General features: G+C 45.6%; 1 long non-coding RNA gene across 1 annotated transcript; it reads right to left on the reverse strand.

Moving 5' to 3' along the window:
- Positions 1–3,164: 3,164 nt before the first annotated feature.
- Positions 3,165–5,695, reverse strand: LOC149983991 (uncharacterized). The gene is made up of 2 exons (XR_016495595.1): positions 5,131–5,695; positions 3,165–4,160 (listed from the first exon to the last, which is right to left on the reverse strand). It is a non-coding gene; the product is annotated as an uncharacterized LOC149983991 (long non-coding RNA).
- Positions 5,696–7,190: the final 1,495 nt, after the last annotated feature.

Here is a 7,190-nt window from a genome sequence, read left to right on the forward strand (position 1 = left end):
GGCAAGTGAAAGGAGGCAGGGAAGAAGAGGCATGCTGTGAAAAGGGAGAGGAGAGACGGGGGAGAGAAGGAAGTCAAGGGAGAGGAGTTTGCTGACAACATGGTTGTAGGCCTGATAACCAACAATGACGAGTCAGTCTATAGGAAGGAGGTAAGTGAACTGGCATTGTGATGTCATGACAACAACCTCTCCCTCAATGTTAGCACAACAAAGGAGTTGATTGTTGACTTTAGGAAGCAGAGGAGGGAGCATATCAACGGGACTGCAGTACAGTGTCACAGGTTTTAAGTTCCTCTGTGTCTACATCACTGAGAACTTATCATGGACCCACAATACCACCTCTCTTCTCTACTTCCTAAGACGGCTGAAGAAATTTTGGCGTATGACGCGACCCTCTCCAAATACTACCGCTGCACCATCGAGAGCTTCATGACTGGCTGCATCACAGCCTGGAACGGGAATTCCTCTGTCCACTACTGGAAGGCCCTCCTGTGGGTGGTGAAGACGGCCCAGTACATCACTGAGACCGTGCTCCCACCCATCCAGAATATCTACTTGAAACGGTGCCTGAGGAAGGCTTGCATCATCATCAAGGACCTCACACACCCCAGCTACGATCGGTTCTCTCCCTTACTGTCGGGCAGACGGTATCGGAGCATGAGATCTGATACCAACAGGCTCAGAGACAGTTTCTATCTACAAGCAATTCAATCAAATCCAATTTTATTGGTCACATACACATATTTAGCAGATGTTATTGCGGGTGTAACGAAATGCTTGTGTTCCTAGTGCCAACAGTGCAGTAATATCTAACAATTCAAAGGCTGAACATTTGAACAGGACTGACCACCTGCTCTGATTCTCCAGGCCTTAGCACACATGCACTCACTCATTCACACACCCACACCCAGTGTATACTGCCCCCCCCCCCATCCCCCTTCACCAAAACACATGTAAATAAAAAACTATAAATTGTGCCTTCCTGCATTATACTTATGCAAAAAAAAAAATCTACGGAGCCATATACTTCTTATCTTTTATTACGTCTTATCGTTGTTGCATTGTCGAAAAGGAACCTGTAAGTAAGCATTTGGGTGGACGGTGTATACCATGTGTATCCTGTCCATACGACTGAGAAAACAACTTTAAACAATAAACGTGTCTTGTCTGTTTGGCCTGCATTCAGCTGTTCTACTACAACAACAACAACAAAAACATTCTAAAAATGGCTAGTTTTGTCCATGGGCCATTTCGTTGGACGATGTACACCATGCTTATCCCGTACATGCGACTAACAAAACACAGGGGAGAGGAGAGGGCAGGGGAGAGGAGGAGGCAGAGGAGAGGGATAGTGCCAGGCTGTGGAGGGAGATCATGTGGTGTGTTAGCAATCAGGAGGTGTTAGGTCCTACCAGTGAGAGGCATCAGGGATGCAGACAGCGCAGGGTATTAGCTGTACACAGGAACAAACTCTGAGCCCATCATCCCAGACACAATAATGGGAAAACAGATAGCTACCCTAGAAAACGGATCTGTCAGCCTGGAGGCTGAGGCATATGTGAAAATTAAGCCAGGGGTATGTGTGATGTGTGGGTTGGGGGTAGTAGTGTACTATCTATTCATCCTATGAGATAAAACATTTTTATTTTTTTACCAGAGGAAGTGAGCACATGCGTGTTTCCTCTGTGAATTTTGAGCGCGTGGTTCACTGCACAGAGCCTGTTGGCAACCCGGGGGACTTCCACACCGCTTGGCACGGCTTCCTCAAGGCCTCTATCGCTTTTCCTCTCTCTCTCTCGCTCGCTCTCTCTCTCCATCTCTCTCTCTCTCCTTTCCTTATAGTCCTCTCACTCCAAACCCCTGGCAGTGCATGAGTCACTCACGCACTTCATAAGGATAACTTCCACTTCAGCTGGTTACTGTAGGTGGGCTGCATGGCATTGTCTCTCTCTCTCGTTGTATCTCTCTCTGTTTCTCTCTCTCTCTCCGTCTCTCTCTGTTTTGCTCTCTGTCTCTCTCCATCTCTCTCTCTCTGTATGTCTCCGTCTCTCTCTCCCTCTCCATGTCTGTCTCCCTGCCTGTGTCATGAATGTGCCTGGGGCACCAGTAGTTGTTAGTGTCTCGTAGTGGAGGTGGTGGGTGGTAGTTGAGGGAGGAGAGGAGGGTGAGGCACCATGGTCTCATTACCTCCACACGTCACGCTGCAGCCTCAGGGGGAAGGGGGCTCGAGATGTAGGCTGGGTGGGTATGTGGGTGTTGGATGGGACAGAGCCTGATTCATTTCGATGTTGCGTACATAACGAGGCTCCTAGTGTTAGGCCCACTCCGGATCCCCGTTTGTCCCCAAGACAGGGTGAGCCCCTGGGTTCTCTGACCCACGCTCCTCCAACACTGTGGCTGCGTGACGTGGACCATCACTGGGGTGAAGCAGTGCAGAGCACCCCCGACAGACAAGAGAGACACTGACATGTCAGGGGAGGGAGTAATGCCTGTTGGATTCCTGTGTCCTCAGGGCTTCTCTCATTAACAACCCCCAGTGGGTGGATCTATAGTGTCAATCAAAAGACTGGATTTGAAGAGTTTCTCCATCACAAAGAAATCAAAATCTGTGGTGATTTTCCATGAGTGGAAAAGATACATTTGGGGTATCTGCATGCAACAAAAATCCAGCAAAGGTGCATATTTTTCATTTACCACTGTAAAGTGCTTCGTTTCGAAAAATAAATAATAGGATTCAATAGATTGAATGTGAAGAATCAGCCTTTGAATCCACTAGTACACTACTGTACCTATATGATTTGACATCTCTTCATCTACATAGAGGTTTCCGGACAGCTCTTACGTAAGATCATGATTTACTAAACATACTCTACTGTACTGTTCAGGACATCCTGCATGCGTATTCAAGTGGAATTGTTGGGAAACAAGCCTTACCCACCTCTAGGTTACATCAATCATGGAAGTATGAACACCGGAAGAGGGTTGTAAGCATGCACGTACAATAGCATAGGATTACCAATCGCAACGATGGTGTATAATCCCGGAATATGACTAAACTCTTGTAGGACTAATATACTGTAACTAGTAAAAATGATCCCGTTTTATGAGAATCCATGTGTAGTACTGTCACGATCGTCGTAAGCATACTCGGGCCAAAGCGCAGTGTGATACGGGTTCCACATGTTTATTCAATGAAACGCACAAAAGCAATAAAGAACAAACAACACGTGACGTACTGGAGTGCTCACAGGCAACTACACAAAAACAAGATCCCACAAAAGCACAGTGGGGCAAATGGCTGCCTAAATATGATCCCCAATCAGAGACAACGATAAACAGCTGTTTCTGATTGGGAACCATACCAGGCCAACATAGAAATAAAACAACCTAGATTACCCACCCTAGTCACACCCTGACCTAACCAAAATAGAGAATAAAAAGTATTTCTATGGTCTCTCTATGGTCAGGGCATGACCAAAAGCATGATTTTTATATAGTGATTCATATATTCAAATCAAAATCAAATCAAATTTATTTATATAGCCCTTCGTACATCAGCTGATAACTCAAAGTGCTGTACAGAAACCCAGCCTAAAACCCCAAACAGCAAGCAATGCAGGTGTAGAAGCACGGTGGCTAGGAAAAACTCCCTAGAAAGGCCAAAACCTAGGAAGAAACCTAGAGAGGAACCAGGCTATGTGGGGTGGCCAGTCCTCTTCTGGCTGTGCCGGGTGGAGATTATAACAGAACATGGCCAAGATGTTCAAATGTTCATAAATGACCAGCATGGTCCAATAATAATAAGGCAGAACAGTTTAAACTGGAGCAGCAGCACAGTCAGGTGGACTGGGGACAGCAAGGAGTCATCATGTCAGGTATTCCTGGGGCATGGTCCTAGGGCTCAGGTCCTCCGAGAGAGAGAAAGAAAGAGAGAATTAGAGAGAGCATATGTGGGATGGCCAGTCCTCTTCTGGCTGTGCCGGGTGGAGATTATAACAGAACATGGCCAAGATGTTCAAATGTTCATAAATGACCAGCATGGTCGAATAATAATAAGGCAGAACAGTTTAAACTGGAGCAGCAGCACGGTCAGGTGGACTGGGGATAGCAAGGAGTCATCATGTCATGTATTCCTGGGGCATGGTCCTAGGGCTCAGGTCCTCCGAGAGAGAGAAAGAAAGAGAGAATTAGAGAGAGCATATGTGGGACATATGTTTCGAATAACATCCCCAAGAGGTAAAATATATAGTGAAAACAATAGTGGTCCTAAAACGGAACCTTGAGGAACACCGAAATTTACAGTTGATTTGTCAGAGGACAAACCATTCACAGAGACAAACTGATATCTTTCCGACAGATAAGATCTAAACCAGGCCAGAACTTGTCCGTGTAGACCAATTTGGGTTTCCAATCTCTCCAAAAGAATGTGGTGATCGATGGTATCAAAAGCAGCACTAAGGTCTAGGAGCACGAGGACAGATGCAGAGCCTCGGTCCGATGCCATTAAAATGTAATTTACCACCTTCACAAGTGCCGTCTCAGTCCTATGATGGGGTCTAAAACCAGACTGAAGCATTTCGTATACATTGTTTGTCTTCAGGAAGGCAGTGAGTTGTTGCGCAACAGCCTTTTCTAAAATTTTTGAGAGGAATGGAAGATTCGATATAGGCCGATAGTTTTGTGCAGTTGTGCAGACTCAGGACAACTGAGCTTTGAAGGAATACGCAGATTTAAGGAGGAGTCCGTAATTTGCTTTCTAATAATCATAATCTTTTCCTCAAAGAAGTTCATGAATTTATCACTGCTAAAGTGAAAGTCATCCTCTCTTGGGGAATGCTGCTTTTAAGGAAGTATAACAAGAACAACACAACGTCTTTCATTTGGAATATTTTAACTTATTAGTTTAACTTTACTGCTTCAGATCCAGTCAATCATTCGAGATCTGGCAGAATCTGGGCTGCCCACTAATTTCAGCACAAATTAAAGTAGTGAACAGGAGGGTATCTTCACAGCAGCATGTGGTGTACAAACTCAAGCTGTTAGCAGTGACACACACACATACACACACACACACACACACACACAGCGTTGTTCCTCAGGGGAGTTCAGCAGCATTCTGTCAGTCCTTACCTATTTCCCTCGTTCTCTTCCTCTCTTCTTTTCCCTCCTTCCCCTTCTCTCTTCTGGGATTTCTCTGGTTAGTCTAGCTGTAACTGGCTGTGAGAGGAGTGTCTAGCTGAGTGTCTGACTTTCCATCTGGCCCAGTTTTAGAGGGAAGCTGAACTGCAGTCAATGTCACACAAGAAGTTGGGGAACTATTAAGAGCTCCCTCCCTCCATCTGTTCCAGAGCCAGTCAGAGATGCGAAGTGTACTTTTGCTGCTGCTGGCAATCTGTCGCGAGTCAAAGTTTGGTGGTTGGTGGAGATACTTATTATCGTGATCGAGAGGTTTGACTTCCTGCTGTACCGACCTGAGCTATCTGATTCCGTTTTATCTCACTGAGCTTGTTACTATTCTCTGATAAGTTTTACTTTTGACCAGACTGTTCATGTCAAGCAAGGACAACTATTTTTCACTTGTCTGATAGCTGATACATTTTTCTACATACGTAGTTTGGCTGTGAAGCCGTGGTCTGGCTTCCCTTACCTGAATCCACACTGCTCTACACTTGCATGAAGCTCTGAGGGGAGAGTCAGGGGAGTGAGTTTAAGTGTACCACTTCACCAGTGTGTAAAAATAGCATCCCACTAACACATCCATAATCGTATCCCATCTCCTCTAGGGGCTATGGCACCGAGGTTAAGCAGTATAGGTGCTCACTGAGAAATATATTTGTGCCAGTCCCTAATGGCACCCTATTCCCTATACAGTGCACTACTTTTGACCAGGGCTCTGGTCAAAAGTAGTGCACTGTATAGGGGAATAGGGTGCCATTTGGGATGCTACCCTAGGTGCTCAGTGAGAATATCCATGTGGAGCATTAGCTTATGATACCAGGCCCTTCCATTACAACAGCCATTAGACATGTACTTGATCCCATTACCCTTTATTAACATGATATCAGTATTAATCTCAGAAAGCAGAACCTAATCTAGCATGCGCTGGCCAGCTATGTTAAGTCTGTCATGAGACTGTATTGTTAAAGCCCTCTTGTTATATCCCCCCAGTCGGTCGTCTTTCGTTGTGCCCCAGGCACCATGGCGGATGTTGGTGCCTCGGCCTGCTCTGCTGTGGCAGACTTTGCTTCTGTCTGTCTGCTGTGCTCTGGGACCTCTGTCTGTCTGTCGGCTGTCTGTCTGTCTGTCTGTCTGTCTGTCTGTCTGTCTGTCTGTTTCGTTCGTTCGTTCTGTGGCGCCTCTGTCTGCTGCTTTGTGGTGCCCCAGTCTCCACTCTGCTCTGTTGTGGCAGACTTTGCACTTGACATTTCCCATGATTCATGCCTGGTGTGATGACTGGCCTCAAGGCTCTCAGAACCTTTAGTGTGAGGCTGTGGGGCCATGGGACTGTGGGCAGAACACAGTCAACCAGGCCGCTTGTGCGTGTGCATGGGCAGAGAGCAACATGAGCTAGACCGTGCATAGTGTTTCTTTGGTTCACTACACCCTCCACCCCTTCAAGGTATTAATGAGAGCAGCTCTGAGACTGCAACATTTGTTCAAGCGTTTATAATTTGAGCCCCAGACTTTAAGGGCACTTTGAATAAGTGCTGCCCTGTCCATTTAAAATGTTACACTTATTTTGTTGCCCTAAATGTCATAATTTTTATGCGCCTCTTGGATTTAGTTAAATATGGTCCCTTACTCGGATATGTAGAATGTTTGTTTAACTCCGATGCAAGAAAAGTCTGCAATACAAGTCGACAATGCAAGTCTAAAATGCAATACAATGCAATACAAGTCTTCTAGCTCGTTTTATTCTGAACTTGTCTTCATAGTTATATCCAATTTACATATCAAGAGACACTTTCTGAATGCTCTCCTTTCATGTTTAGGCAAATTCATGAAGTTAACTCTGCATATGTTTTACGTGCATCAGGGAAATGGTAGTGGTTATGAATAACAAAGAGATATACTATGTGACTGTGAATTGGTGCAGTTAACAAGGCTTGGCTGTGCTGCTGCTGGTATAAAAGCATAAAAGCAGTGGTGGCTAGAAAGAAGGAATGATCCAGAGCTCACTGTTGATCTTC

The sequence above is a fragment of the Oncorhynchus mykiss genome, chromosome 4 (genome assembly GCF_057628025.1).
Source record: "Oncorhynchus mykiss isolate SJ-2025 chromosome 4, ASM5762802v1, whole genome shotgun sequence".
Classification (NCBI taxonomy): domain Eukaryota; kingdom Metazoa; phylum Chordata; class Actinopteri; order Salmoniformes; family Salmonidae; genus Oncorhynchus; species Oncorhynchus mykiss.